General features: G+C 32.7%; 1 pseudogene; it reads right to left on the bottom strand.

The window, feature by feature from the left end:
• Positions 1 to 7,502: 7,502 nt before the first annotated feature.
• Positions 7,503 to 20,092, bottom strand: LOC21386809 (annotated as a pseudogene).
• Positions 20,093 to 20,730: the final 638 nt, after the last annotated feature.

A 20,730-nucleotide genomic window follows, 5' to 3' on the forward strand; every position in this document is an offset into this window, starting at 1 on the left:
ATTAATAAGGGCGTTTGAAATCAATGAATTTTATATTTTGTATAAAAATAAAAATAAAAATATTTTTAATATTAGACATAAATTATTTTTAAAAATTCATTTATTAGTTTTATCAAAAAATTATTTTTAATATAAAAAACTCATTAATATATTTCTCTTTTCTCAATATAGGAGAAAATAAAAATAAAAAATAAAAAATAATTAAAAATTATTTTTTATTTATGTCTCATTTTATATTAAATTAAAAAATTATTTTTATTTTTATTTTTTGTCTTTATTACGTCAAACGTTATTTTAAAAACGTTTTTATTTTTTTTCTTCTCAAAAAACATAAAAAAATAAAAACGAGATCAATTTCAATATGTTTTTACCGATTTTAACGTGTTGTTATGGGGTCAACTTTAGAGAGTTGGTGTACCCGGAAAGGGAAATTTCAGCCATTGGATGATGATGGACAAACGTTTGAGATTCAATTGAGTTGGTGGTAAAAGTGACAACATTAGAACCTCTCCTATTTATTGGGAGCATTTGGACAAACAACAATTTTATTTAGGGTAAATTACACTTATGCACTCTAAATTATTCGTTTCTTGCATAACGGATCCCAAACTTTATGACAGTCTACACTTTAGATTTTAAAATTGAATATTATCAAGTTGACTAACACAAGATTCTTAATGCAAGGCTAAAGATTGTCATTTTTGAAATCATGTCACATATAAATTTCATGTCTTGAACTGTTAATTTCATAATGCCATCAACCAATGAATTTCAATTATAATTGATTTTAAAGTTCGAAGTACATTTTGTCAAATTTAAAAGTTTAGATTTTACTATGTAAAAACCAAATAGTTTGAAATGCAATAATGTAATTTTCTCTTTTATTTATTTACTTTATAAATAAAATATCGGACACTTCAAAATAATAATAATAATTATAAGAGTAAAGTACATAATTTGTCATTGTTTTATGCATGCCTATTATTTATGTGTCATTCTAAATAATTACATATCATCATGACCTTTTATTTTATTTTTATTAATTTAATGACAATTATTTATTTTTTAGTGGATTAGTATAAAAAATATTTTTTACCATCTTGAATTGTATTTCTAGTTTTTTCTCAATAATAATAAGTTTTCTATTGCAAGAGTCTCTATGGGGACACATGTCGTTTGATAATAGATCTTATTAAAATTAAAAAAAAATGTATTAAAGAGTAGATTTTTAAAACTGAATTACATAAATAATAAATTTAGAATATTTAAGTAAATAACGATAAAAAATTTTACCTCGTAATTTTTTTATTTACAAATGGATTTGCGTGCTAATATTTTTTTACCACCTAAATTTTTAATTTACTATTATTTATTTTAAAATTTGCTATTTACTTTAATTATGTACTGTAAATCTACTATTTACTTCATTCTCTATTAAAATTATCATTATAGTGTATTTTGTACCTTAAAGTAGAATTCTCATCACAAATTTGATTTATTTGTTATTTTGTTATTTAATTATAATCAAGTCAACAAAAACACAAAAGTATAGGTCTCTTTTCTAAATCTTATTTATTAGCTGTGGCAAATACTGTCATTAGTGATGAATAATAATTGTTTTTTTTTTTATTGAGAATCAAAATTATAAGTATTAAGTTTTTTAAACTTTATCAACATGATACCTATATGTGGTTCTTGGTGATAACTCTACATATTCGTTTATTTATTTTTTATTTTATGGAAAGTTCTTTAATAAATTATCAAAAATTTTATTTATTTTAAACCAATTCTGAATCGTCATATTTTTCTATAAGAATTTATTAAATTTATCTACTATTTTGGCACTACCAATTCATTCATACCTAAATACTAAGAGGCGATCCGTTTTTAGTGGTGGACACCTCGGATCACCGGTGTTTGTTACCCCATTTTACCCCTTTTTTTTTAAAAAAAAAAAAATTTAGTATTTTTTTTCCTTTTCTTTTCTTTTTTTTCTTTTTACTTTTTTTAAAAGTTTTTCTTTTTCGTTTTTTCATTTTTCCCCTATTTTTTCTTATTACATATTTTAACCTTTAATTTTTATAAATTTTCAAATTTATCTCATTAAAATGTTTTTCTAGGGTTATTTAAAATATTATTTTTTTTTAATTACCCTGTTAAATTAATTTATCCTCAAATGTGTACTTATATAAATATTTTTTGTCTGTGATCCTCATAAATTTCAGCTTTAATTGCGGAACATTTCTGACAAGTTTTTTCTTAAGTTTTTTTTTTTTGTCATTTTTTCTTGTCTTTTACTTTAGATTTTTTTTCCCACTTTTGTCTTTATTTTTAGGACTTTCTCTTATAGTTTCTAGAAAAATGGACTCTCGATAGTCCCTTACTTTTCAATCGTCAGATATGTTTTAAAATCTATCAGTTCTGTATATTTTTTTTAAGCTGATGTGATTTTGACTAGATCTAACAATAAAAAATTAAGACTATCATTAAGACGGACTACTAAAAAACCTCTCTTATTTTTTTATCCTTTATTATTTTTTTTTTTTAACGATTTATATAACTGTTGTTTTAAATGAGTTAACGTTTTTTACTAGTATATATGAATTAATTATTGCTGATTTGTTTTCAGTTAATTGATTCGAAATCTTTATGATTACGGTGATGGCTAACTTTTTGGATTCTCTTCTTTTTACCTCGTTGGAAATGTTACACCTCGTTTTGGGTTACCTTCATTACTTTGAATGTCATTTTGTTTTCCAAGTAATACAACAAAGGTTTAATTACTTACGATTTGATGCAAAAAAGTATTAAACGTTTAGTTCGCTGATTCGAGTTGAGATGTGACTTTATATGAGAGCTTTTTACTGTAGTAAAAAAGTTAAATTTGACTGTTTCTGAGAGCTTTTTACTGTAGTAAAACTCGAATTGATGAAGTGAACGGGGCCGATTACATCAAATAGAAAAGAGAAGGAGACATTAATATATATATATATATATTTAAAAAACTATATTAAAAAAAAGAGATGAAATTTGTGGCGACCTACATCATGGATGGTTTTTTTTTTGTATATATATTTTTAAGGAAAAACTTCATTTCATTAAAACAAAGTTACATACTCAAATTAATCTAAGTGAGCACCACCTACAATGAACTTTGACTCCGAATATTGACTGGATCTACTATTAAAGATAGATGAAGCACATGAGCGAAATATAAGTGCCTAAACCTAACGCAAAAAGACATGTTCAACACATAAAGATTGAACGCAGCCAATGCTTAGACAGAACCACTACAATCAATGGATTAACCTAGTCGACCGAGACCAAATCCTAAATAATGAGAATCAAACAAGCGACAGGACATAGAATCAAATCTAGTCAGATACCATGACATATGCTATCGATAAATGAGTGTGACACATTGACAAAGTCGGAAGGTATGGGAAACTATCTCCGTTATTACAAATAATAAAACAACACAAACTAACACTAACAAGGCGGAAGTATCAAAACATTTATTATAAAACAATAAAAACAACAAAAAAACCAAATAGCCATAGCCAACAGGAAGGATTTAATGACAACAAGCCGACCATCGATCCATGAAGTAGGCAATCGAATATGAAAAGACCCGCCACGAAAGGAACATAACTGTCGACCACAAAACTAAATACGGAGATCCCCAAAAGAAGCGTTGTACCATCAGGATCGAGACCTCCATGCCACAGGCCCACCGGAAACATCCCGCATCTCGCATCGTCGGAAGCCCCAAAGCTTCCATCTTTGATAGCGAGCACCCCACACATCATGCCTTCTAGATCTATCCAGCACAACTGCCACCATAACGCACCCATCAGCCGCAAGAACCACCTACGAGACTCAAGCTACCATTGTGAGGGCCGTGAGTTGATGACCAACCAGAGACGGCGTCAAGACTCCGACCTTGAGAAAAAAATTAAGTAGAGAAACTCTAACCGCCTCTATGAATGAGAGAAAGGAAGAGAAGAACATCATGGATGGCTTGGCATGCTTTTTTTTTTTCTTCTCTTTCTTTTTTTTTTTGTTGCTATTCAAAATGCTTGGCGTGCTCATTTGTTATTAATATTTTGAATGTCATTTTGGTTTCCAAGTAATAGAACAAAAGATTCATAAGTAAAAAATAAAAGTTGATTCCCTTTCCAAAAAAAAAAAAAAAAAAAGAGTTGATTCCATAAAAAGGAAACATAAGAGTGACAAAAGTATTGTAGATTAAAGAGACAAAAGGAAAGATGAAATGAAATCGTGGACGACTGACATCATGCATTGAAATATAATAGCTTCATGTTCAAAAATTTACTCGTCTGGTCTATCTCATATTTTGCATTAACTCTCGCTCTCTTTATTTTGGACCCCATCAAAATGACACAATTAATGCTGCCATATTTTCCTCTGCCATCACAATGGCTGCCCATGCCAAAAGAGTTATACACCCTGAAAACGATGTCAAACTTCTGTGCTCTTTGTTTCATTTTACTATATTATTTTCTCTTAAATGTGCTTTTTTCCCTGTAGAAATTGCACAAATTAGATAAGCAAATACAAATTCATCTTCATGGAATAGAAAAGTCCCCATGTATAGGTGAATCTGAAAATATGAGTATATTGGTTTTTTCACCATGTATTATACACTTATATTTAGAGGTGGTTTGACAACCCCATCTAATTCCCGTATTTTTTATTTATGTCTTTCTAATAATATCATATTAAGTTAATTAAAATTTCACATATCATGATGTTAGTTAAAAAGTTATGACAGTTAAAATATTTTAACTAACTTGGCATAATTTTATTAGAGGGACCTGAAACTCGTGTGATAACATGTATTAGTTTATTTTTCTTATTTAATTTCGCTTGAAGTGACATGAACTAGTTAGTTGCTTAAGAACAATTTAAGAGACGCACAATACCACAAAATGATGCAATTTTTTTATGAGTATTATTCATAAATCATACAATATTAATGTTATGGAAAACTCCCATTGTTCATAAGATATCATGTTGGAGTCCATGTTGTTTACGCATAAGGGAAGTATTGGTTGTCACCAAACCCCTTTTATTAGTTTACATTATAAGGGACCAATATGCAAGTGCGTAGGTTGGTAAGGTTTTGGTGATCATTTTAGGTTAGAAAAGGAGTTTGGTGAATTTCTAGTTCAATCCCAAGTTTGAAGTCGCAAAGTATTGTCAAAGGAACCACTTGTTCATCCAATTAGCCACTAAGGATGTTCTTTCCATGTATGTTTTCAGAGAACAGTGATAGGGTATGAAATTAAAAAAAAAAAAAACCTATCAATTGAGTCTGAATCGGCAGATTATTTTATAAGCATATTAGATTACAAAACATGATAATTTAATAAAATTTAACAGAATATAACGGTTAAGAATTGAGCCTATAAAGGTACCGCATATTTCTGCATTTTTTTTTAAATCTATTCATATGCTTTGATTTTTTATCTCTTTTGTTGACAATCCATTCAAAGTTTTATTGATAGCCCATCAAAAAAATAAAAAAGTTACGCGGCCCTATTCTTTTTGTAAATGGCCCCATTCTTTTTCGTAAATTTAAATTATAGTACATTATAATGTTTTTTTTTTTTTTTACAAAAATTTAGGGTTAGTTCTTTTAGAATTTAACTTGAGTATAATTCTTGAGTTGAATTTGAGTTATAACTTGAGTTGAACTTGTAACTTGAGTTTGTGTTTGAGTGAGTCAAAACTTGAATTTGTATTTAGATAGTATTTTAATAAAAACTCAATGCTGATGAAAAATTTTAATAGGGTATATGGGTCGGGTTTTATTCGTCTTTTCATTGTCAACGCATAGAAAAAGAATCATCTCAATCAGAATTAAAACAAAAAAGTTATAGGATTTTTAAGAATAGAAAAAATATTGTGCATTAGTTTGAGTTCGAGTTTCTAAACTCGAGTTGAAGAGAAAATTTGAACTCGAGTTTTAGTCCTAAACTCGAGTTTAAACTTGAGTTTAAACTCGAGTTTAAATTTAAAAGATCATGAAGTCGAATAAAATTGTAACTCGAGTTGTATTTTTTTGAGTTTTTCACTCAAAAGAACAAGCCCTTAAATTTCATTTCAAGTTTTCTATTGCGTTGTGTTGCATACTTACAATTAAGAAGATAGTTTTGACTATTGAGTACATGCAAAACAAGGATTAGGTAAACATTGCATCAATCTATTTCAGCTTGGCTACAAGAGAATTAAAGAAGAAGAGTTTGATGAGATTTTTCTTTTTACGTACTCAGGCCCGTTCACTTCGCTGATTTGAGTTTGTAATTCGAGTTGAGAGCTTTTTACTGTAACAAAAAAGTTAGATGTGACTGTTTCTGAGAACTTTTTACTGTAGCAAAACTCGAATTCTAAACTTGAATCAGTGAAGTGAACGAGGCATCATTTTCTTTTGATTCAAGTACATAAACTCACAGAAGTTCCGACAGGGACCACATTTCAGTGGTTTTACGTGTTATTGAGAAATTGAATCTTCAGCCAAAAATAATAATAATAATAATAAGTCACCTGCTTTGGAAGGGATGTCAAAATTCTATAATTTCGGATTTCAATTAAATAAGCTTACAATTTTAGGATTTTGTTTATTTGTGTTTTACATAGTACTCTGACCTAGGAAAGTCCAATTTGCTTACATTTGTTTTGGCACTTTTTTTTTTTTTTTTTGACAATTATCCCCTTAAATTAAGGAATATGTTGTAAAACGCACCAATTGATAGTAGTTTCATTTTTAAGGGTAATTGATATGTGACTTCGACATGTAAATTAATGGCATAAGAGGTCATCTATATCTAGTTTAATTCAAATTTAATGGAGTTGGAGCTTTTAACTAGTTTTTATTAAAATAAAAAATTTTGAATCAACTTTGTTTTAAAAACAAATCTATCTTAACTAATGACTCGAGTGCAAGTCACATGTCAATTTCCGTTAAAAATCAACACCATCATCTATTTTGCAACATATTCCTAAATTCATGGGGTTAATTACCCAAAAATAGAAGTCAGTAGTACATTGCAAACGAGAGACAAATTCAGGAGAAATGACGAAGGGATGTTTGAGTTTACTCAAATTTTAAAACTAAAGTTAGTAATTTTTACACTTTTTTTATACATTATATTTTATTGCAATTTTTATTTATTTAAGTTTTTAAAGTTAAAAAAAAAGATACAAGAATAAAAATGAAGTAATAGTGTAGAGTTAAAAGTAAAAAATAAAGATGTAAATGAAAAATTCAAATCAGAAATTGAAAAAAATGATGGGGGCTTAGTAAAAAAAGAAGGGCAAAATTCATAATTGTTTAAAGATATTTTAGTGGGCCAATTGGGCTTAGGAGGGGCTTCAGCCCTCTCTGGGCCTTAATTCGCTCTGTCCCTGGTTGTTCAAGTTTTTCTCATACACGTTTACACTACGTCAACTTTCCAAAACTCTTTGGCAGAGAGAGCAAAAGAACATGTTAATGTATACGGTTTAGTAAGGCCCCGTTCTTCTCGCAGGTTCGAGTGGAAAACTCGGACTAAAATTCAAATTTAAGTACATTTTTTCACACGGTTACAATCACCTGCTCAAGAAGCTCAGCAGTGCTGTACAATATGCAAAAAGAGAAGCAAAAACCAAAGGGAATAGAATGATAATAGCAGCTACTAAACCCAAATTGTCAACTTCAAACCCAAAATAATCTTGTAAGTAGCCAGAAACTGTTTTAGTCTCTCCGGATATGGTCATGATTTCCAAGTCCACATCTCCATATTGTGAAGTCAGCAAACCATGCATTGACCAAGATGTTGGAGTCAAATAATTCAACCAAATCCACCACTTGGGAATTTGCTACATTAAGACAAAGAAAAGGTCATCTAAAATGGTCTTGTAAAATCTTCTACTAAGCGAAAATTTACCATGCATATTAGGTTCAATTATATACCAAGACATTTCATGTATATATTTGTTCCGAGGGTAAGAATTCGATACATACTTGAAATGTCGTGATATGCAAATCGTCATGGAAAAGTTATTAGTGACGAACTAGGATACAATTGATAAAGTTTGAAATAGATGGTATACTTTCAGATTAAACCCAAATTAAGTCGTGTATATTCATGTGAATTTCCTTTCTACTTATCATTTCACGGGTTTAAGTACTTACCGGTCTATGAATGATGAATCCGGAGAACAGATTAAGGACTGCGTAGATAGAGGAGCACAAAATCCCAGCAACCATGAGATTTGGTGTGCATGAAACAATAAGCATTGCCATGTAATTAAAGTACAAGAGTGAAGTGAAACAGGCATAGAAGTACCACAACACTTTGAATGCTGAAACATAATATCCAATCATTGGATATGTGATGATCACATATGAAAGTGTTTGGATAAACAGATATGGAACCTCGATTATCACCTGCAAAAGGTGGATAATTTGTTCTTCTCAGTAAACTAAAAGCTCTGTTATAAGCAGATACATATAAACTAATACTAAAGTAAAAAGCAAAGTTTTGATCGTATACATGGCCAATTTGCTGTAAAATAGATACTTACTTGAAAGTGTCTTTGGCTTCATCGGTCTATGAAATTTTGAAAAGTGATCCCTCAACATTTTTTTTCCTGATTAATCGTTGTGCTTAATTTTTTTTTTTTTGGAAGTTTGGTCCATGACGACAAAATTGACAACGTACTTTTGAAACTTAATGAAAGCAGACGCGTGCCTTTATTGCGTAAAACTTGAAATTTTAAGGAAAAATATAAATATTGTACGCAACAGGTTGTAGTTTTCAAGCGTTTTCACTAGCATTGAAGGTAATATTTTGTTCCTTATATGATTGTTTCTATAAAATTTCTCATCCGATGAATCAATTTGCTGATCGATATACCATTGATGAACATCCTCATAAGAAAGAAGCTTCTTAAAATGAAAAGCAGCTGCTGAGGTTAATATCATATGAACATCTTCCTTTCTATAAAATTTCAAGTTATCATGTGCCCATTAAATTTTTAAATTCATCGTTCCTTTTATGATTAGCATCCAAAGTTTTGCTCAAGGAAAACGCAAAGTTCAAGGAATAATCAGCGAAAAAAAGTTTAACAGACCAAACTGTCACAATGTTTCTAGTCCAGCAAACTAACACCACCAAAAATCCTATTAGAAAAGCAAGAGAGAATTGTACTTCATATCAAGTTTGTGACAACTCAATAAATTGGCTAGAAGATTGTACCTGTGCAAGTGCATAAGCCCATGAAGAGTACATATGTGCAAATCTTTCTCTATACAAAACAGTTCTCTCTGTTGCAATTTGTGGTAATGCTGGTGAACAATTACTTATGCCCAAGAACATCACAGCTTCATACATTGACCCCAGTATGTTGGACAAGTTTTGCTGGTCTTTTCTGACAAATTCATAGGAAGAAAAATGAATGTCAAAAATTGTTTTGGAGAGTACTATTCTAAATGAGATGAAAAAAAAGGGCTAATTTCAATTTTGATCCTCGAGAAATATTAGTTGTCTTATTTTGTCTCCTAAACTTTCAAATGATACACCACCGGCGCCCGAGTTAAACAAATATTGCACTAATGATACCTCTGGGACAGAATCATTAAAAAATGGACGGAATGTAGTGAGGCTCACGTGATGTTTTTAATAAGGGTAATTTGGTGGTGTGTCATTTAAAAGTTTAGGAGGCAAAATTAGACAACTAGTATTCTTCGAGGGACAAAATTAAAATTAACCCAAAAAATAAAAAATAAAAGATGCAGAGACTCATATATCTCTCATATACATGGATGGAACCCAAATACAAATGAAATCCATATAGAAAGAACCTTGTTTTCTTTGCTTAACTGCAAATTGAATAAGAAGTGCTTACATATTCTTTCCTTGGTCCCAAAATAGTAGCCCAAAAATCAAGGATGATACAAGTGTGTTTATGATACGGGTCAGGTTGTAGGAGGGACATCTCCAATAAGACAAGTGGTGTTTCCATAAGCAATATTTGAATTGCACACAAAATTTCTGGGAAAACTTGGTTGGGAAATGCAAACTTCTAACCCTTCTTCTGGACATTATTAATTAACTAATTTGATTCGTAATTTTTATTTTATCGAGGATGAATTAGAGGAATACCACTATAAGAGTGTTGGTCTCTGAATATACTACTTTTGTAAAAAGATGTAAGCTTAATTTATAAAGAGGTACAAGTGAATAACTAGACTTTAAAAGCTGTGCGGGGCCTAATTTATGCTACATAAATTGCTCAAATTTAGAAAGCAATGAAAAACCATATATTCAAATTCCAAGGTTCTGAATAGACAAAAGCAAAATATTCACCTGTATAAAGCAGATTCCTTGTATATTTGAGCAAAATCTATACCAAGTTTAGCTTCAGCAGACAGAGAAGTGACTTCTAACATCCATGCTGCCGGATTACAGCCATTTCTTATCCTTGGAACCCCGGAAATACACTGCCAGGAACGTTGAGCATATTTAACATTTTACTAAATTTTACAAGGGAAAGTGAACACAAGGATATGTATATATACATATATACATATATATATATATATATATATATATGTGTGTACGAGTGTGTTATAAAACACACTGACCTCAAAATACACCACAACGCTGCTTGAGTCTTGTCCCAAAGGGCCAAAGTAGATGACTTGCCCACCAGGATTCAGAAGAATCAACTGCAGACAAAAATTGAGTTAATGTTTGACATCAACTCTAAAGCCTTCCAAAATTGAAGAATTGCTTTCCCTTACCTCATCAAAAGCTTCAAATATGTCGATACTTGGTTGGTGTATAGTGCAAACAACTGTTCTTCCTGTGTCAACCACATTCCTGACTATTCTCATGACAATTGCAGCTGCCCTTGCATCCAAACCAGTTTTGGGTTCGTCCATGAAGAGGATAGAGGGATTGGCAACAAGCTCAACGGCTATGGTGAGTCGCCTGCGTTGCTCGGTTGACAAGCCACTAATACCAGGTATGCCAACCAAGGCATCTTTCAAGTGACCAAGTTCAACAGTCTCAAGGACTTCAGCAACAAAATCCTATGCAGAGCCAGAAGATGAAAACAACAGTTTCAACTGGAAAATGTTATGGATTGGACGCCCTAGTCTTTTACTAATGAGTGTAATAAAATAAAGGCAAGACAATCAAGCAGACACAAAATTTATAGTGGTTAACCCTCATATTGGGGAGTTACGTCACTTCCAGCTCTACAGGTTCTCACTAATGAAGAATATAATTACAAGCAAATCACACACTTCACAACTCTCGAACTCGCTATATTTCTATCTCTCAGTTTCATTCCCAAAACCAGCGCCCCTTAATATATGTATGAAAACCCCCAATACACCCACCGAGGTCGATTTGTGTATTGACTCTGACTCTGCGTCAAGGCGATTATTAAACTCCAAATCCAACATAAAATTATGCTAAAAGTACTTGAGTGAGTTTTGTGTGTGGCGCACGCGCATGTTTGTGTGTGGTTTTGGTCATACAGATTTTGTTTTTGAGTCAATCTGAGGAGGGAGACGCAGCCACGCTGAGAAAGCCATAGACTCTTCAACAGTGATGAGTGGAGAAAGTATGTCGTTTTGCTCAAAGTAACTTGAAATCCTTGCAAATGTTTCTTGAGTCTTACGGTACCCGCCAATCTTTATTTCACCTTTGGTACATCCACCAGTTTTTCTTCCTGAAAGAACATCCAGAAGAGTGGTTTTTCCAGCTCCACTAACGCCCATCAACGCGGTCAGAACTCCTGGCCTAAACGCGCAACTTACATCACAAAGTAGTTGTTTCCTATGAGCAGTTCCACCACTTTTCATCTCCTAAAGAAACCAACAAAGAGTGATGTGTAAGATATCCCTTTGACATAATGTAAACATAACTTATCTGTATTTCATGAGAGTTTATATTCGATTACCGAAGGGGTGTCGACATAGTATTGCAAATCTTGAAACACTACCGTTAAGGGTGTAAAAGGCAAGGCCATTCTTCATGTCAAAAAAGGGAAAAAAAAGTGCTGATGAAATGCTGGAGGTAAGATTTTTACATGAAGTAAAGAGTGTGGTGAATATGATAGAAGAATGTGAAAGCAAGAAAAGTAAAGTAAAACCTTTTTCACGTTCCATATTGCCTTTATCATCTTCACTTGCTTGTTTTTGTGACAGATTTTCCCGTGAAATAATTGCATGAGATGGTCCAGGAGCTGAATATGCACCAAATGGTGATTTTTCATGAGTTAGAGTTCATCTCTAATCCTTAAGTTGAAACAAAATTAACAAGAAAACTTAATTACCCTTCAAGAAACTTAAGGCCAGGGTAAACCCAATGTTGAATACAATTGTGAACCCGAACAAAGCTCCAAGTGATATCCAATGAATATATTTGTTATCAAAGTTTAGTCCTCGGCTCTCAAGTGTTTGTTGCCCTATTGTTCTATTTGTGGACAGCATCTGCAGAAAAGAACAAGAGAACATGCTTGGCAACTAACAAAATGTAATCGACCAAATTTTATGGCATCATTAAAAAGAGGTTCATTTCATAAATGCCCTCCGAAATATTGACCACATTGAAGCGTCTTGATGGCGTGGCATGTTAGCAAATCCGTAGGCGATATAGACGAAAGTGGACCGAGGGGAATTTTGAGCGATTTTTTATTGATGAGGGGAAATAGTGAAAGTGTTGAAAAATGACATATTTAATGAAAAAAAGACATTTCTGAATTTTCACCCGTTTACTTCAGATCATGTTTTGGTTTCTGTTCAACAAAACTACCATTTTTTTTTTCAAGGACCCAAGGGGAAAAAAACAGAGCAGTAAAATACTCGCCTTTTGCCACCTAGGAGCAAGAAATTCATTTAAAGAAAGACCAATTTCTCCCTAAGTACCCAAAATCCCCACTTTAACCAAACTGGCATAGAGGCTGCAACCACAGATACACAACTAAGTTGATTGTCTCAGCAAAAACAAAAAAACAAAAGTTGATTCTCTTTTGGTTGGTTATCCAAAAATCAAGTGATAGTTTTTAGTAGGCTTACGTTTTGCAATAATGAAGCCACCGAACAATAAAGCTAGCAATAGTGCAGCAGCACCAGCTACAAAGGAAGCAACCATGGATTGGAAGACTGAAGCCAGGAAGCAGAGCATGGACACTGATGCTAAATGCACTGCGAATAATATAATGAGATGGTACAAGAACCTGGACATATTGAGACCAGATGAAGTTAACCAAAGTAATTTCTAGCAAAACACTGAAGATAAATTTGCACCCCAAATTATATTTTCAATTAAGTATGTCCTAAATTTTTTTTTTTTTTTTTTTTCAGAAGAAAACTTTTTTTACTATACTAGATTGAATGGACAAGATTATGGCAAAGACTGGAACCTTATTAGCAACAAAAATAAAGCAAAAGAAGGGTGAACTAAATATGAAAAATAGATGTGCAAAAAACAAACATAGGCAAAATCACAACTTTTAAATACTAATTGACGTGATTTATGAGTTGTCATGATTTTATTATTTAACGTTTAAAAGATCGTCACCTAAATTAATAATCACAATTACTTACCAGTAGAAGATGACAACTCATTATCACGTGAGTTGTATTAAAAATGGGGATCCCTGATCCCAAGTACAATGGATTTCACGCAAATAGTATATACAAGGGATCTATCTAGAGAGAAGATCACCTCTGAACTTCAGGTGTGTATCCAATAGGGTAATATGTAAGACATGCCCAAACCAAAGATTGCACAAAAGAAAAAGGGACTCTCAAAATGGTGGCTGGAATTGCATTAAGCTCAGGCTGGGTAGAAACACAACTCTTTCAGTTTGTAGAGAACTTGGAGCCCTGAAACTGTTGCTACTACCTCTGGAAACCCATCAACAAGAAAAAGGAGAAGAGTAAAAGAAAGCGAACCCATGTAGGATTCTGAATGACTAGCACTAATATCCATCTGAGGCCCGAAGAATGTGGTCACTGTGATAAGTGTCATGATTACAAGCTGCAAAAAAAAAAAAAATAAAAAATAAAAAAAAAAAATATATATATATATATAAGAGTTAAAAGAATTGAAATATAAGACTTGTTCTTTTCACGGTTCGAGGGGAAAATTTCAACTAAAGTTTAAATTTTTGAGAGAAAAGTTTTAAGGGTCTTTACAAATTGGATTACGTGGATTAAAGGTCAATCTTCAATCTAATTCGTCACTGTATATTAAGAAAATCTCAATTGTTACCAATCCGTAAGATTTCCAATCCAATTCAATCCGAAAACATAGATTCTGCAGATTGGATTGTGCAGATTAACGGATTGGTCAACATTATGGACCTTGACTCTTGTAGCCCAGATTTTAATCCTGTGTTTGGTCCGGTTTCTTATATGAATGGACTGGATAAGTGATTAGTGCATGAAAATGCACCTTAAATACTGTTTTTGATTTATATAATATTAAAATATTTACGTTTTAATTAAGCAATTCTATTATTTTTATTCATAATATTTTTAATTAGAATTTGTCTAGTTTTTGCTTAATTATAAACTAATGAAAGCAGTGTAAAAAGCTACACAAAAAGAAGCCATGAAAGTCATATTTTTAAGCCTTTCAGCCGAGCCACACGAGCCAGAGGGAGAGACGCGTCAGCCGAGCCGAGCCAAGCCACTGCATAGTCAGCGCGGAAATTCACGCCCGTTTCTCCCACCATCGTGCGCCTCGCGCGTCAACAGCACGCGGTACCTCAGGGAACGCGTCCCACGCACGCGCGTTCTCCAGTGCGTTTCCGTTTCTCCCTCGTGGGTCCCGCGTCTGCAATGCCAGTCTGATTCCCCAATGAAGCTGCGCCGGCTGTCAACCTTGTCCCCTGTCTAACCATCGCCAGCTCCGTTTGCCCAATCCGCCCGTGACACGTGGCGCTTTTCCTCCTCACTTCCAATCACGTTGCGACACGTGTCCCCTTGGTGCTGAATCCGAATTCCTTCCCCAAAAATCAGAGCAAATTTCCAGATTTCTTCCCAAATCAAATATATGATTTCTCCTAATTTATGTGTAATTTTATTTTGTTTCCTTTTCTTTTGTAATTTTCTAGTTTTATAATTTATTTCCTTATTTGAGAGGCAACCTCTGAACACTATAAATAGAGGGGTTGGCCTAAGGTTTTGGGGAGCTTTTAATATTCAGTTTTCTGTTGTCTTGCTGTCAGTCTCATATTTTCTCTCTATAACTTGTGAGAATGTTTTGCAAGATAGGCTAGAGTTTTCTTGGTGAGGTTAGAGATGAACTTCTGTTGAGCGACCCAATTTGGGGTTTTGATTCCTAGTGCTGTAAAGTTTAACATCTGAATAAATTAAATCTCATCTATTTTTCTATTACTTTTCAAAATATTGTGTGTCAATTTTTATATAAGTTCAGTCACGCTTTTCTTATGTAATTATGTCACACAATGTTTTGTTATTCAAATTATTTTATAAATTATCTTTTACTGCAATATTGTCAGATTGATATATTGTCGATTTTAGATAACTTGTAATAATAATATTTTCTGAGCCAACATAGAGATTTAATTTATTCGATTATTTTATTTTGTGAATCAAAACTTGAATTGGTGAACGAAGCATTAAGGATTCTCGACACTTTACCGTTTTCTTCATACATATTTTATCCTTTTTATTTTATTTGCAACAAAAATCTCAAAAACTCTCATTTTTCTTTAATTCACTTTTCTCTAACGCTCTTATTCTGTTAATCATTCTTGTTATTTTATTATCTCTATGTGGATACGACCGCCCTTCTGTGCTACAATTGACCGCTTGTGAATATCACTTTTGGGCGTTAATCAATAAGTGTCGCCCCTGTTTGTTTTACTGATTTAGTTCAGTTCAACTCAGTTTAAACAGTGATCACAGGTTGAACTGATGTTTAGTAAGCATGTAATTTGAATTATATTTCCCGTTTAAACTGAGTTAAACAGTCCAATTTAGAGTTTAGCTCTCCCTCAAATTCAACTGTTTAAACCATTTTTGAACAGTAAAATGTGTCAACTCTCTGTTTTTCACACCTACCAAATACAAATTTAAATTTTATTCATTGTTCAAATTAAAATTTTAATTGCATATCAAAACGTCAATTTAAATTATAATTTAAACCACACAATTTAAATTTTTTTATTCAAATTAAAAAATTCAAATCAATAAAATTTAAAACGACGAACCTAACAGTAATTTTATTTGGCCCATGATTAAAGCCCTAAAAGACGATTCGAGTTTCCGGTGTTGAAGCAAGGATTACATAACAAAAAAAAATTCCACAAATTCCACGATATCAAGTTTCCATCTCTTTTTAATATTTTAATAAAATTAATAATAAAATTACACACAAACATAACGTAACAAAATATAATTCCACAAAATCTAACATAAAATTCATGTTTTGACACAAAATTCAAGGCCTTCAATTGGATCTACCATATAAGACCAAGTCTTTTCAATACGTATATATTTAAATATGTATGTGTATCATATAATTTAAAAAAATCTGTTATATAGTTATTTAAAAATATATAGAAAAATGTATATAATATATATAGTTCGGATGAACGAATTATGCAGATTGAGAAATGTTCAATCCGTAACTACGGATTGGGAAAAACTCAATCCGTTGCCAATTCAAAATTCTTTCAATCCAATCCAATCCAAATTGCATTATGCGAATTGAATGGATTCACAGATTCAATGAACCACTTAGAGAAAACACGGTCACAAAAAGTTTAAATAATTTAAACTGTGAAAAGAACGGCCATAGAGAAAGGTGCAGAGGTGAAAATGGAAAGCAAGAACCTGAATAGTTCTGATCACATAGAAAAGATATTGCCTTCTGAAGAGAAGAAGTTCCCTTGTCATGCAAGCTCTAAAGAGTTCCCTTGTCATGCAAGCTCTAAAGCGTTCCCAATTAGAAAGGGAGTACATGCTAAATGAAAGAGCATTCTTATGGCTTTGAGATTCGTCAAATGGTTCTTTGAGCTCCAACTACAAGCTATCAAGATGATAATTTTTCGAAAACAAAGCAAGAAGTTTCAAAAGCACCAACTTCCAGAAGGAACTCAGCAATGTCTTTCCTTTCAGGACATCTGAACTCACAATCCTCAAAGAAGTCCAGAACTTGATCACAAGGACCATGATACACAACCTTCCCTTCTGACATTAAAATTAGATCATCAAAGAGACTGAAGACTTCTGGTGCAGGCTGAAGCAGTGACACCAGTGCAGTGGCATCCGTTATATGAACTAGCTGCTGAAGACAAGAAAAATCCCAAATGCAGTGAAACTGTCCACCCCATTTGTTATTTCATCCATGAATAGTGCTCTCTTCGGACCTACCATCATCTCCCCTGCACACCATAGTTAAGTTCATTCTCTATAAAGATAATGTCAGAATTTTGTCCAATAATGTTTGGATATGGTTTTGGTTTTTGTACGAATACATGAGTATATTTCTCAACCTATATACCTGTTGTCAGTCTCTTCTTTTGACCCCCAGAAATACCTCTCGTCATTGCATCCCCAACAAGTGTATCTGAGCAGATGTCAATTCCAAGTATCTGTAAAGGAGTGAAAACGGATTACATGTACCATTTTTTCCAGGAGTTCAAACTTAGAACCATTTGCTCTGATGTTATATTAGTTTGCCAATTCTACCAACAGCTTAAGTTGATAAGAGGTGGGCCAACAATAGATTTAATGCATGAAAGGAGAAATCTTCAATGAGCATCACTTGCGTGAATTACCCTCAATATGTAGTCTGTCTCAAGGTTTCTTTTCAGTCCTTCTACAGATATTGCCTATCAAAATCAACCATGTCCATGAGATGAGGTAACTTTAATCAACAATTCCCGGGGAAATACATGATAACTAGCTTTTAGACAAACTCTGGTTGCTAAAGATACCTTCATGTAAGCATCTACATCTGGATCTGGTATGAGTCCTGCTTCCTTCTCAATTTTGCTCACCTCCATTATAATTTCTACTTTTACAGAAAAGTACTAATTAATAATATATATTATCAAGGTTTTTCACTATATCATATATATTATACATGCATACATACACACAGATATGCACGTACCAGCTCGACTTCCTAGCTGCAAAATCAAGTGTTTCCCTTACAGTCGTCTCAGGAATGTGCAGGTCATGCTGGCTTATATAAGCCGAAGTCTTTTGTGGAACAAACTCTCCTAGTTTGTAACCATTATAAGAAACTTCTCCTCTGACCTGTTGGGTTAAATGATATAGTACTGAATGAGATCTCTACAGATTAAAGTGGCTCTTAACTACTCAAGAACATCTAAAGCTGTCCAATACTTTCCAAAATGTTTAAACTTAAATTACAGCAAGACGTTTATGAGAAATCGAGATTTTTGAATCTTTTATTGATTTGTTGTTTACTCGGAGTAAGGAACTTGATAATTGAACAATAGATGTTTGAATCTTTTATTGATTTGTTGTTTTTCACAATGAACTATGTTAATGAAAAGTAATAAGACCTGAAGTGATTTGTTAATTAGATTCCCACTGAGAGCCTTTAAAAGGGAAGTCTTCCCAGATCCTGGTGGACCCAACAACAGAGTCATCCTGCAATAGAGATAAACTCAAAAAGAGTGCATTACTATTCCAAGATTTTCACTACAAAATTTAAAAATAATAATAATAATTAAAAAAAAAAGACAGAGAGATATTGGCTTGCACTCAATTGTGCGCGTAGATAATAAGAGGGTGTTATTTGCCAAGATGATTTGGTTATTCATTTTCAAAATCAAAATGTTATGCAAAGTAGGTTAATTTGAGCTTCAAAGAATTGCTACCTTCCGGGCTTTATGATACCACTAGCATCCGTGATGATGCTTATCTTGGTTCCATGCGCCTTTGAAACTAACAGCTTCCCAAGATACTGAGAGTGGAAAAAGAAAAAGAGAATTCAATGAAGTGTGAAGAATTATGGTGTTCATTTACGTATAGTAAAAATAAATAAATAATTCATGAATTTCTGAAAGCTGTTCAAAATATAGTTAGTGACCAAGCTATCAAACTAGGCAATATAAGAGAAATGCACAGTTAATTAGTACTTACAGAAAGCATGTTTTTTAGAGCATTCCATAAGGTTGGGAGTGGGGGCTTTCCATTAACTACTTGACACTCTGCCTCTACATGCAGATTCTTATATCTTACCTCTACGGTGGGTAACTTTACACCAGCTCTACAAACACAAATTCATGATTAACTATCTCTTGTAGTGCAACTTAAAAAAAAAAAAAAAAAAAAATTAATTAAGAGGAATTTTGTGTTGTCAGTTTAAGGATTTGAGGAATAAAGATATATATAAATTATATATATATACACACTAAAAGTTGAAAAAAATAAAGAGAGTTTGTGAATGGATATGTAATAATTTGAAATAATGAAAATAGAGTAGAGAAATTAGGGGGTAATATGAGAAAATCCTGAAGCTATGGAGACTACATTTGAGTTTTAGAGAAAGTGAGTGTGAACAATTATGAGACAGTGCGAGAAAATTTTAAAAATATGCAGGTTATTTTTAAATTTTTTAAAAAAGGTAAGTAAAAGGCACATGCCCCCACTCCACTAAACCGTATGTGGGGTAAATAATCATAAGAATATGTAAAATTATATATACTCAAAGGAGAGAGATATTAAGGTAACAATGCTAGGGGCACCGGGTGCCAAGCAACACATATTAATAGGCCTTCTAAGTGCCTCCAAGCATTTTACATATTAGAGAGTAAATTATGACAAGTAAAAAGGTATTCGATCGTCCTTGTCTATCCTTTTCCTAATTTTCTTCAACAACCTAAGGTTGTCACTTTCAATGCACTTGATCAGCCTCTCTATGAAAATATGCCGTTCTTGAGCTCCAAGCTTTGTAACATCCACAACCCTTTTCCCATTCTCATTAATTCTCACTGCACAATTCTCATTACCCTTGCTACTAAAGAAAGTCAAGGCTGCTTCTAAAGCATACATTGAAGCATCAATAGGATAATTTAAAGAAGAACAATATATATAACAACTTTTGCAATAAATAAATAATGAAATTGTTACAACACAAATTCAACTTTTCTATCAAACTTAGAAAAACGAATTGGCAAAGATGTCGAGGCATGTGAACCACGCTTTCCTTTAAACATATTCGTCCCCTCCAGTGAGTGCTTGAGGTTACATTAGACGCCTGTTTCTCAGGACACAACGACAACAACGGTAGCTCAAAACACTATCAGAACCGTCCGGTAAACTAGAACTTAGACTTTCTCTCTATCACCAAGACCGAACTACAAAGAACTGCAAGAAAGACTCAAAGAAAACGAGAGAATAGAAAAGAGAGTTCTGTGAAGATGTGTCTACAAATGGCTAGAGAGGCCTCTTTATATAGGCTGCTGCAGAGGATGCTACAAAGCTGGAATAATAGTGAATAAAGCCAATTTATTCACGGCTTAATGGTGATTCAATTCAGAGGTTGCAATCTCTGAAACTTTCAGATGCTTTTGCTCCAAAATATGACCAGATTCGGAGGTTAAATGTCCATAAACCAAGCAATAATGTTGGTTATTGCTGCAATTTTCGCACCCTGTACTAATGCAAAGTTAATCATCCACTAATGCAGC

Source organism: Morus notabilis, unplaced genomic scaffold, assembly GCF_000414095.1.
Source record: "Morus notabilis unplaced genomic scaffold, ASM41409v2 Scaffold1843, whole genome shotgun sequence".
Taxonomy (NCBI): domain Eukaryota; kingdom Viridiplantae; phylum Streptophyta; class Magnoliopsida; order Rosales; family Moraceae; genus Morus; species Morus notabilis.